Source organism: Neolamprologus brichardi, chromosome 7, assembly GCF_056152115.1.
Source record: "Neolamprologus brichardi isolate AB-2024 chromosome 7, ASM5615211v1, whole genome shotgun sequence".
Classification (NCBI taxonomy): Eukaryota; Metazoa; Chordata; class Actinopteri; order Cichliformes; family Cichlidae; genus Neolamprologus; species Neolamprologus brichardi.
Genome location: NC_142110.1, coordinates 52,236,916 through 52,250,203, shown reverse-complemented (window position 1 = coordinate 52,250,203; position 13,288 = coordinate 52,236,916). Strand labels below are relative to the sequence as shown.

The following is a 13,288-nucleotide window of genomic DNA, read 5'->3' as shown; positions in this document are numbered from 1 at the left end:
TTTTGAAATTGATATCATAGGTGCATCTACTAGGAGGCTCAGGATTCTAGTATTCAGCAAGTATTCTTGCAATTGATTTCACCCAGCCAGCAACCCTTCCACATTTTTTCCAAATCATCAGCAGTAGCAAGGGGGTCACCGACTGGTCTCTAAGCCTGTGAGATTGGGGCCTTATCCAGCTTAGAGTTGCCAGGGGGGTCTGGATTCTTTCCCAGCATACAGTGGAGAAATGTTGAGTACACCATGCTAGTCCATCACAGGGATAATGGAGAAACACACACATCCACACCTACAGCCAATTGTGAATCACTAATTAACCAAAAATACTGAATTTGGGCTGTGGGAGGAAACAGGATGAGCCTGGAAAAACCTAGAAGTGTGTTTCTCATCTCCTTTTGTCCTAATTCTTGTCTTGCTTTTTTTTGTCCTCTTGCTGAATGCCCACTGTACCAGAATATTATTATGATAACTGACTGCTAATTGAATACTGTTTAGATGCTGATTTCAGGAGCACAACGTTTTACATTGTCAGGCAAAAGAGCACTCTCATTTGCATGTAAATTTGCAGGGATAGTAATGTAATTGAGAATGGAAAACAATAACACAGCACTGGATAGGAAAGAAAAAAATACATGTAAACTACTGATGCTAAATGCTTTCGATTGCAGTGTAACAGGAGACAAAAAGGTAAACAAATCAAAATACATCTTCCTATTTTGTGTCGTCTCCCCCTTCATATACTGTAATATCACACATTATTACTCCTGTTTCTTCTCCAAGGGCACGCTTTAGCTTCAATGTTTTTCTCTGAGCAGAATCAGAAATGATTGTAACTCTGTGTCTCTCAAGTGTCATAAAACTGTAAAAAAAAAAAAATACTTATGACTTAAACCTGTAAAGTAATAACCGCGGCAATCTCTTAGCAACCAAAGTAACCGCAAGGTGTTTTTTGGTGCACCACCGTATATCTCTTTGTGTCCAATTTAAGCTAGCGATAGCAAGCAAGCTACCAGAACCGTTAATTAACTAGTCCGGGACTACATATCTTGCCAGCAATTTGCCAGCAAACCCAGAAACTTCCAGCAACCACTCAAAATCAGTTAAATAATACTAAGTTTACCAAACATCCAGTCAGCAACAGTCTCTATGTAGTGTGACTTGAAGGAGCGAAGCTAGCTGGGCAATATATGCCTTCCTTGAAGCTTTGCGTTTCACCTGAAAACAAATTTACTGGTTGATCACATCAGCCACTCCATAACAAGAGTTTATGAAAATTTATGAAATTTCTGTACTATTCTACATTTGATGACCTGCACGTTGAAAAAAATAACTTTGGAGAGTTAAACTCATCTTATAGAAAAACAGTAAAATGCATTGTGCTGACAAAAACAAATCCAACTGACATTTGTCGTAATTCCCAGCAGCTGTGTCTGGTCATTTGCCTAAATGTGCTAAAACATTATTTGCAAACAAAGAATGAGAAATGCTCTTTCTGATAAATAAGAGTAACAAACCACTGTGAATAATTTCACATATTGTTTTGACAGCTTCAAGTGTCAATTCAGAATCAAGACAAAAAAAACGTAGAAAAGTGTCAATTTCATTGTGTCATATTCGAGTACAGTTTTACCGTTAGTCTCATGTGGAAGTGCTCAATAATGCCACTATTAGTTTCTATTAGTGTTTATTGTTTATAGAGTCTCTTTTTCAATGTCGGAGGCATTACTAAAAAAAAGTTTTGCACATTACTCATTACTTTCCTTAAAAGTGATGTAGTAGATTACTTAATTGCTTGCCAGATAAAGTAATCAGTTACGCTGTTTGCTACATTAGTTACGCATTACCAAGCCACTTAACAGTATAAACCTGAGGCTACAGTCCCACACACTGACACAAATCCCTGTCCTGATGACGACAAATAGGATCTTTCTTTTAGTGTTTGCACATGAACACAAAACCAAGAACACAAAGAGTTAAAAGCCAGCCCAAAGAGACTTCAAAGTAGTCACCACAGGGATTGTGCAGATGCTTGCAAAGAGTCAAAGGTGTGCTGTTTCTGTCCAGGACATACCATTTCACTCCTTGATCCAAATATCAATGATATAGATGCCAATGCTGGCATTACTATTGGATCGACACTAGCATCAAAAGGTTAATACTGTGTTTCTATTCCATACTGTATGCAGCCCTCTGAATGGTGTTAAATAAATAATTGTTTTTGGAAATGAAAAAATACACCACAAATATGCATGACGAAAGATGTCTAAACTTTTTTGTGTCCTATAACACATTTAAACAACAAAAGTGCTTTAGAGACATTCTAGGTTCTACAAAAACCATTTTCCAAATATATGAAAAACTGTAATGTGTGTTTTGCTACGTTAGCTATTGTGGAAAGTAAAAATCACAGCAATTTAGCTGCAATTTAAAATGTGTTCTGAATGTCAAAATTGATGATGATTCATCTCACAAATCATGACACACTGCTCTTAGGTTAGGTTAAAGTATCAGTATTGGTATCCGGAGTACTGACCCTATATTTACTTTGTATTGTATTGATACCAATATTTACAGTACCACACTAACTCTTGTCTTTTTTTGCAATAAAAACAAAAATAATCTCCACAGTTAAAGACATAGATCATTATTTTCTTCCTTCCTGCACGCAAACTGAAATCAGCTGATTAGACCGCAAAGGCACAGGATGAAAAAAAGCATGGTTGTTTTTTTTTGCTTTTTCTTTTGTTTTATTTATTTGTTTATTTGCTCAATCTTCCTCAGATAATTGAAGGAGCTTTGTAACGCAAGTAACATCATAATTCTAACTATAATGTCATTACTGTATTTAGCCCAGTAATGCATTACATTACTGTGTTACTGAAAAATGTAATGGGATTTAAAATTAACCTCCTAAGACCCAAACTCTTTCATGGCATGCATTTTTACATTTCTCTTTGCTATTTGGGCTCATTGTGACCTGATGAATGTAAAAACAAAGAATTTTATTTTTACCTGATATAGTTTCTAAGAGGAGGATATCAGGCCCTTGTAGAGCAAAATTTAGTATTCCAACCCCAAAATGATGTCCAGTACAATCAACAGTAGTAAATACACACAGAACAAGCAAGTATGCAAATCTACTACAAGTGATAAAAAAAGTAGTACAAGTAGTAAAAAAGCAAAAACCACCAAATAAAGCCCAAAACATGAGTAAAAGGCATAGTCTTGGGTGAAAAAACAGGAGTCGTAGTATTCATGAAAAACATTTGTAGCCTGAAGTAACTGCCTCAAGGTTACCTAAAAACACCTTAAATCCATTTAGCGAGACCAGCTCTTAAAGTTTTAAGAGATGTTGCATCTGATTCCGCGAGGAGGGAGCTGCAATGCCCTTTTTCCAAATGAATTTGGGAAAAGGGCATTTCAATATGATGCCATTCAATAAAATACAGATTCAAGTCTCTAGTTATAAAATGAAGTCTGAAGTATTCAACCAGTGTTACATGACATGAGGGATCATCACGGGTTCTTGAGACAATATTTTTCTATCACTGGGCCCGTGAGAGAGGGGAAGAACAGAAAGATGGAGGCTCTTTGACTGAAACATTTCTTTTTTTTTTTTAGTCTTTCTAGAACTGACATTCAGTCATCATCACTTCAAGGGAATGTAGCTCAGCCATCCCTCAGGAGCATTGGCAAGCTATCACTCAAAACTTAAAAACTGGGTGGCTCTACTAATACAGCAGTATCCTCATTTCAACTAATCTTTATAATAACAGCTAATTTAAGAGTCTGTAATAAAAGTACCAGACTTTTTTTTCTTGTGGGCGACAATAACAGCAGTCGGAGCACGCTTTCACATTCGCATCCCAAATGTAACGTTCTATAAATGACAGAAGTAAAACGGCAGCTGTTGGGTGTGTAAACAAGTCAACCTGTGTGCGCTTATTTAGATATGCTTACGTGTCTGTCAGCGTGCGCTCTTTATTTTCCTCCCTGAGCCTTTTCCACGCTATCTCGTTCGCACAGCTTTTAAACGACTCCATCTCACCAAGAGCAGACAACTATCCCATCCAAGGTCCCACCCTCCATCCTTTATCTTCCCTCAATCTCTCTCTTCCTCTCCTCACCCGTCTTCTTTCCTACCCTACAACTTGAAGACTCAGAGATATGACCTAGTTAAGAGATGCCTGGAGCTTTGGCTGAGAGTGCGCATTATGTTTGTGTGTGTGAGTGTGTGTGGGTTATAACACTGACTCTGTGTGCATATGACTGAGGTCCGGAAGCAAGTCTAGTATCACTGCCTGCCTGCCTCTCCCCTAATTAGACTTGTTAACCGCCTCTTGGCTAATGATGTCTAATTTGCTTGCAGATTTCCTGTCTCTTATGTCTCTTCTCAATCTGGTTGTCTCCTTCTCTGTCACACGCTCTTTCTCTCTCCCTCTCTGCCTCTTCTTTTTCGGCAGACTCCCTTGTCAGTCTCTTGCTCTCTCCCGCTTCCTTCTTCCTGTCAGCTAAAAACTCCACCTGCTCTCACCAGTCACCTTGGCTTTGTTATGTTTTTTTTCTTCTCCTTTTTACGTCCTTTACTCCCCTCTGTGGGGAGCGTTCTCCAGTTTCTACTCCCTATGTGGCCTTCTGTCTTTCATTGTTGTATTTCCTTTATATTGGCATAGTAGTCCATGCTGTTCTTTTATGCTTTTACCAAGGCGCACAAATGCTTTTATTTTAAACAGGAGGTAGTAGCATTAGTACTTCAACTTGGACCAGAAAGAGGGAAAGTGGGGAGGTAATCAGTTTTGTGTTTTCAGCATCATTTGAACACAATCCATGCAATTTTTATTAACTCAATCATGAACGTGCTTAACCGTTTTGGCATCAAAGTGGTTTATACACAGCAAGCGATACTTTGGAGTGTCGTAATCGTATCTTTATCATTTTCCCCTGTCAGGTCTCCTCAATTTATGAACAACTTTCACTGAACAAACACACATACACACCCACGCACACATACACATACACACCCACACACATGCTTTTCAGGATGCGTTAAAAATACATACCTGGCTCAGACACTATGCAAATGATGAATGAGAGGAAAGCAATGTGTCCTCTGAGTCATGTATTATAAATGTTTCTTATGATGTGTCCCCTGGACTGACACTTCAATAGCGCTGGCTGTTTATTAGAAAAGGAAGCTAGTTAAAATTATCCTCTTCTTTTTTTTGGAAATGAATGATGATGGCTTGTCGCCTTGTGAACACAAGCCGGCTTCCTTTATATAACAGCAAGCAAACAGGCAAGAGAGGCGCTCCATGAATCTATAAGTTCTGGTCAAGGGGAACTATCAAAGTAAGTTGATTAGAGACATCCTGTTCATCGTGTGTCACCAGGAGGGCGGACCAACCTGCTGTTTCTTCTATCAGAATCTTAATTGCTGTATAATTACCTAACGACTTGTATCATCATGCGGGGTGTGCCCACAGACAAAACTGGGATGGAATTTATTCGCTGGCTGCCGAGGGAAGCTGCAGCCAATGGTGCTTCATAATCATGATTTATTAACACTCCCTGAGTCGTGTCGGTCCTATTTGCTGTAGAGCAGCACAACAGATTGGAAATGTTAATATTTGTGGTGGAACAAGCAAATTGCGCTCTCTGCCGAGCTCTTGTGCTGCAGGGCCAATGAAGTCAGACATGTTGTTAGAATGCAAAAAAAAAAAAAAAAAAGAACATATGTGTACACTATAGGTTTCCACAGTTTCACAGACCTTTACTTTACTACACCACAGGACCGGACGCATTTCTTTATAGCATGTTGGCTGTGGTAATTGCATATACACCATCCATAAAACTGGGCAGAGGCCCTAATTTATGATCTCAAGGGGGATATGGAGGCATAATTATAATGTATAGATAAAATGGGAACACTCAATTTTCTATGCACCCCATATTGCAGGAGAGCGCTCATTAATCAAAGAAACAACTGAAACACACGATGCTCTCAACACTGTGCTGGTTAGTGAGTGTTAGGGAGCTTTATCTGAGTTCCCCTGTTAGCGCCTCTTTCTAATAGACCTGTGTTCTCTTACAGGGTGCATTACATTTATACTTACGTCTTAAGAAAACGCTACCATCACTGGGAGGTGGTTGGCATATATAAAAGCTGCAACATCCACCTCATGTACAGCATTGTGCAAAAGACTTGTTTTTTCAAGTTATACATTGATTTGCATGGCATTGAGTGAAATAAGTGTTTGATCCTCCAGCAAAACTTGACTTAGTACTTGGTGGAGGAACCCTTGTCAGCCTCTTTACAGAAACTCTTTAAATCCTTTAGGTTTCTTGGCTGCTGCTTGGAAACTTGAAGCTTCAGCTTCCTCCACAGATTTTCTATCAGACTTTGGTCTGGAGACTGGCTAGGTCATTCCATGACATTAATGTGCTTCTTCTTTAGCCACTCCTTTGTTGCCTTGGTGGTAAGTTTTGGGTTACTGTCATGCCGGAAGACCTACTCAAACCCATCTTCTGTGTTCTGACTGAGGGAAGGAGGTTCTGGTCCAAGATTTTGCAATACAAGACCCCTTTCATTGGCCCTCAGTGCAATGAAGTCGTCCTGAACCCTTAGAACAAAGCATAATGTTTCCATCTTGATTGTGTGGATGGTGTCTTTGGGTCATACTCATCATTTTCTTCCCCCAAACATGGTGGGTCGGGTTGATGCCAAAGAGCTTGATTTGGTTTCATCTGACCACAGCGCCTTCTCCCAAACCTTCTCTGACTCATTTAGATGTTCACTGGCAAACTTTTTAAGACAGGTCTGTACATGTGCTTCTTTAAGCAGGGGAACCTTGTTGGCGCTGCAAGATTTCAATTCAATCTAGTGCAGTGTGTTACCAATGATCTTGCTGACTGTGTTCCCAACTGCCTTCAGATCATGAACAAGTTCCACCTTTCTAGTTTTGGGTCGCAATTTCATGTTCAATAGACCTTTCTTATGATCATCCTTACCCCAAGAGATAAGCTCTTGCATGTAGACACAGACAGATGGCAACTGATGGTCATTTTACATTTCTTCTTCCATTTCTGAATAATCAAACAATAGCTGTCAACTTCTCGCCAAGCCTCTTGCTGATTGTCTTGTAGCCCATGCCAGTGTTGTGCAGGTCTACAATCTTGTCCCTGACATCATTTGGCTGCTCTTTGGTCTTGCCCATGGTGGTGGAGAGGTCGGAATTAAAGAAATTGTTTATGCAGACAGGTGTACTTTGTACACATAACAAGTGTGTTATGTGTACAATGTGTATTGATTGATTGATTGTTTGCTTGTAATCTGTGTACCTCATGGACACACAGCCAGTCTGTGGGAGCCAGAATTCTGGCAGGGATGTAGAGGACCAAATACTTAATTCATTCAGTGACATGCAAATTGATTTATTACATTTTACTAATCTGTTGTTTTCTGGATTTTTTTTAAAGTGAGTGCAAACCTACAAATTCAGTAACCAGTATAAATACTTGTGGGGGGTTTCTGAGGACATTGCTTCAATTTTCTTTTCTTTTTTTAAATTTTTTGTTTGTGTTCAGGTCGGTAAAATTCCTTTTTTCTGTGTAATTTTATGGATGTATCTAGTTCGTTGCACTGAGTTTTCCTTGTCTGAACTGATTTCATCAGGGGAAAGGTCGAAACCTTTTCAAATCTGCAATCACTGACAGTGTGACTAGAAGCTAAGACAGGCAGACAGAGTGTGCACATTGTTTATCTTTCTGTTTATTTTTGTGTAGAATAAATGTGCTGGTCGTGAGGAGATAAGTAAAGCGTGCCAAATAGGATCAGCAGTAGAAATTACATGGAAAGATGCTTTGTAACGGACTACATCTGTCTTATTTTGCACTTTTTCACTTCCTTTTCCCCTCACTGTCGCTCCTCATATCCCATCATGCTGATACAGGCCAGGCATTTCAGGGCTTAGCCTGCAACAAATGCAACCCACCAGAGAGATTAAGGGGCTGAATAAACCACCACTAGAGCGAGCTTCCCTCTGTATCAGTTCTTCTGCCTCAACTTTCTCTGAAAGATTTTTCCAACTAATGACCTTAGAGAGGCTGACGATGGCATTTAAGGAGGCATTTGGGAAATGCGCGCCCTGACTTCCTCTATCTCCTTCTAAAGTGCCCCTTTGTTGGTAAACACTGACTCACAGCATTCTCCAGTTTAACTTGGCATTCTAATGAGCATGCAGTAAGCAGCACACTTGGTCATTTCTTCATCTGTACCTTAATTGATGCAAGGAGACAGGTACTCTGGGTGATGGCCTTTATTAGCCTGATTTCAATGTATTTTGCTGCTCAAAAGCCCAGACCAGGAGAAAAAAATCGCTTCAGTTCCCTGACCTCCTCCACTAGACTGCAGTGGGCGTGACATTTAGTTATGCAAAACCAGTGCACATTATTCAAAAATTTGGCCCTGCACAAATGTCAAAGTGAGAAACAAGCATATGCTGTTATGAAACAGAACAAGGAAAAGAAAGACCTTTTTATTCAGCGGCTTTGGAGGAGATGCACATGCTGTATTCAGGTGCGTGTGATAGACTGAATGAAGCTGGCCGTCTTTATCCCCTGAATATTAAAGCCAAGTGCTGAAAACACGTGATTTGTCTGCATTTATAAACTGGCCCAATGATCCCAGTTTGTGGATGCACAGCGTGGACTTACAAACACAGCTAACGATCGCTCAGATCAAACTGAGCTTCCTCTTCAAATCCCTATAAACTAAATACTTAAACCCATCACTTCACATTAATAAAAATGCACAAATACCTACCTCGTGTGCGATTTCCCATTTATAATATTCTATTTGTGCAAAGAAAGAGAGAATAATTAAATGACTGAATAAAACAGACCCAGTGTTGTTTTTAATCATGCCTGACTTTTAAAATAACAATATTAAATTGCAGCTTTGTGCCACATGAACCCATTATTGCGTTGTTTATGTTAATTATTTTATAATGAAAATGATGTGGCAATATGCTTTCGGCTGGAAACAATTGGAAAAGCCCTGAGAAGGATCATACTGAGGATCTGAACATTAAAACCGCTCCTTACATTAGGTACTAATTGGATTCAGAATGGTTGACCACTTACAGATGGCCACAGATTTAAAGAATAAAAACAAGAGGGGAAAAAATCTACCGCCATGATGGTGCTTTGGACTTTGCACTAATTGCTAATGTCAGTTCTAATTAGGGATGGGTATTGATAAGATTTTCACGATTCCGATTCCATTTTCGATTCTGTTTAACGATTCGATTCTTTATCGATTCTCTTATCGATTCTTTTTTTTTAAAAAGGGAGAACATTAAGTTCGATTAGCTTAGAACTTTGTTTTATATCTTCCCTTTGAACAAGATAGAAATTTAGGAGTAACATGGCCTTACAAACCCAACAGTGAGATCTTAAGAGATCCACAGCCTACAGCTCTTCAATGGGGTGTCACAGGGTCCCCAGGAAAAAAAAATTGTAAATGTAAAATAATAAAATAAATATTCTTCTGTAGCAATAACAAAGTATAACATAAATTATTTTGTAGCAATTACACAAGAATATCCAGTAATGTCCCTGCCTACAATTAAACACATTCACTTACTGAAAATCATCTGCTGTGGCAAATGGGTGCAAACCTTTGACCACAAACTTAGTCACTGCTCGGTGACATTCGTCTATCCTGGCCTGAAAGGAGACGCTACCGGTAGACTGCAGCGAGAACTGCCAGCATCTGAGCCAGACTCTGTCTGTCTCTCTCATCATGGTCACCTAAACGCACAGTAATGGCAGGTTTTGTAATAAGGCAGATCGCGCTACCATAATATGCACTGTTAGTTGATTATTTACCTGCCGCATTAATGGGAGAGGACGTGCAAACGTTACCGCTGCTGCTGGGTTGAGATTCACGAGTCCGGAGCGGAATTAAAAACACGACATTCATTTAAGGTTATCGCGTGTTTTGTGAGCAAATGCTTTTGCATATTCGTAGTGTTTCCTTCCTTAAATGAAATATCTACTTTGCAAGTATTGCAAGTTGCCCTGTTGTCATCCGTTCTCGTAAAGTATAACCAAAGTTTTGAGCGTTTGAGCCGCTTACGCGCCATGTTTCCTGCCAGGTAAATGACGCTCCGCAACGTGGTGACGTCATTCGGGGCGACTGGAATCGATAAGGGAATCGTTTGCAAAAATTGCAAACAATTCCAAGGAATTGAAACAGTGGGAACTGGTTCTCAACAAGAACCGGTTTTCGATACCCATCCCTAGTTCTAATAAATGAATTAACTCTTTAAGATTAATCACAGATTGTATTCAAAAGATGAAGCAGCTTCTGAGTGAAGCCAATTATATGCATATTTTGTAAAAGCCAGCAAGAGCCAACTCCTCTGGTTGCAAATCAGATTGTATAGTCTTATGTGAGAAAATAGCCTTTCAATTATAATTTTCTATGGCCTCTTCCAAGACTTTATTGGTGTGTATATGTCCTGATATGATAGGTGAACCGTCACTGTATGGACAAAAGTATTGGGCTGTACCTTGTAATCTTCAAATTCTGGTGTTTTCAGTCACGTTGTCACAGGTCCATAAAATCAAGTTTTTTGCCATTCAGTCTGCCTTTACAAACATTTATGAGAGAATGGGTAAATCACCAATGCTACTGTAATAGGATGCCACTGCAACAAGTCATAAATGTCTTCTCTCCTACATATTCCACAATCAACTTCATTGGTACAGAGCATGTGAAGTTACAGGGCAGCGTCGTCTAGTCCTCAGTCACCAACGCTGTACTGATTCACTGACTGCTGAGTTCCAAACCATTTTTGGTATTAACATGAGCACAAGGAACTTCATTGAGTGGGCTTCTAAGACTAAGTAGCTCCTGTAGGTGTAATCTGTAGGTTGCCCACTACTTTTGTCTATGTAGTGTATCTTCTCAGGAAGACCAGAGTGTTGTACAAAAGGAGGATTAGAAAAAAAAGAATAGATAAGAAATAAGTGAAATATACCTTAGTAGGTGCTAAACATACACAGTCATGGACAAAAAAGGTACAGACAGACTCAAATGCTAGTAAGTAAAAATATGTTTAATGGTGCATTCCTGAAGAAGTTGGTAGTCCCAGTCAGAACTTTTTGTGGAATGCCCCCTTAACTTCAATTTTCCTCTCGGAAAGTCTTACCATAACACCCTGAGGTGGTAGTCCAGTTAGCAATCCAAGATGGCAGCACTGAACATAAACAGTAGTAAAACTGTAAACATTTCATTTGTACTGCCACTTTTATGTATTATTGACTCACTAAATGAGCCATATGTAGAGCACTGACCAGACTCTGTCCATTAATGTGTTTTTTAAGTGCAAAGTCTTATGCAGTCTTGTGCTGTTTTGCTAGTGATGCTATGAACCAAAATTTTTTTCTCGCCTTTTCTGGAATGCGCTCCAAGGTATCTGGAATGCGGCATGGGCATAATTTTAAAAGACTCAAAGGAAAGGAGAAAATTTGACTTTGAAGGGAATGCTGTTGCACAGTTTGGGGGTAAACACAGAGAGGACACGGTCTCCTCTGAGTTTAAATCTAAAGTGGGGGAAAGCCAGAAGCATCTGACCGGAGGGACCTGGAAACTGAATAGGGTTGTAGGGGTCAGCGATGTAAGAAGGAGTCGAGCCATGAGAGGCTTTGTAAACAAGCAGGAAGCTCTTGAAATTGATTCCAAACCTCACTGGCAACCAGTGGAGAGAAGCTACCAGAGGTGCAATATGATCTCTTTTTTCGTGTGTCTATGAGGACCCCAGCAGCAGCATTATGGACAGGCTGTAGACGGGACAGAGAGGACTGACTGAGACCAGAGTAAAGTGAAATGCACTAGTCTAAGCAAATGAATCTCAATTTTGCAATGTCTCAGAAAAAAAACTGTTTTATTGTCAACAGCTTAAGGAAATTCTGTTAAGAATTGGATGCCCTCAAAGCGTATGATGATTTTATCCATCCTGGGATTGAGGACACAATATAGTTGAATATCATCAGCAAAGCAGTGAAAGGAGATATCGTGTTTACTGATGATTTGACCCAAAGCAAGCACTTTCTGATTGCCAAGTGTGAGCGTGCACTGCTCGGTCGGCAGGTCCACTTTCAAAAAAACCAAGATGGTGGAGGTCAAAGTGCTCATCTCAAAGCACGTGTGATATCCTGGTTGCTACATCAATCATTTATATGCAGTCTGGGTTTATAATGTTTAGTAGGTCCCCCTTTTCACTTGAGCTTGTTTGTCATTAGTTTGATGGCTATTTGCTCAAAGACTAAACACCTTTAACCTGATGATAAAACTTTATATACGCAACTGCCAACATTGTTACAGTTCATCCTGAGGTTAACATCTATACAGTGTGAGTGCTGCGCTTCAAATTTAATGCATGGGAATCCATCTAACAGGTGCAAAGATGAAAAAAAAAAAGGATAAACTTCCAAACCTATAAACATAAATGTTTAGTTGTTGAGGTACTTTAGTCTAGGGGACGGCTGAAGTAGTCAAAAATCCTGAGTTTGTCTCTTCATGCCATATAACACGGCTCACTGGGGATCTTACAGTTAAGTCTCAGATAACAGTCTCACCTTTTAATTACATGAAAAAAGAATAAGCAGTTTAAGATTATTATTGATTGGCTTTTTTAAGCAGTTTTATGGAATTAGCATTTGATAAGACATCATAAATCTCTTATTCAGCTCCTCCCTAACATCTAGGTAACCCAGAGCCAGAGTGAGACAACATGAGCTACAGCCACCGCTGTTAGAGTTTCCATCCCCGGGATACCCAGGGGGCCTTGGCCGTAACAATTTGGCTGACAGCGTCTATACACAAAACAGCAATTGATGCATTTATTTTCCACAGTCACAGCACGACAGAACGTATTTCCCCAGTCATCCGTACTGCACACATTATGTATGGCGCTGGACACAATATACTGCCCCTCCCTCTCTCCTCTGCAGCAGTCCACTTATTCAGAGCCCATGACAAGCCACATCTGCAGCAGCAGTCACTAGCAGCATATCTGTGTTAAATTAGAGAACAACATCGCCATAACAGTCGCGCAGCAGATTTAACCCGGCTTCCACCCTTGAGGCCTTAAAGTGGCAGGCCAAAAAGTTCTCTCTCTGTCTCTGCCTTTCTGCTTTTATTTCCTCCTTCCCTTCATTAAAGCAGTGTGTTCACATGCATTAGTAAATAAATTTCCTTGGCCAGAAGCATTTTAATGTT

General features: G+C 39.8%; 1 protein-coding gene across 1 annotated transcript in view; it reads left to right on the top strand.

The window, feature by feature from the left end:
- lamc3 (laminin, gamma 3) overlaps nucleotides 1-13,288 on the top strand; it is a 134,521-nt gene that overhangs the window by 92,977 nt on the left and 28,256 nt on the right. The window lies entirely within an intron of this gene.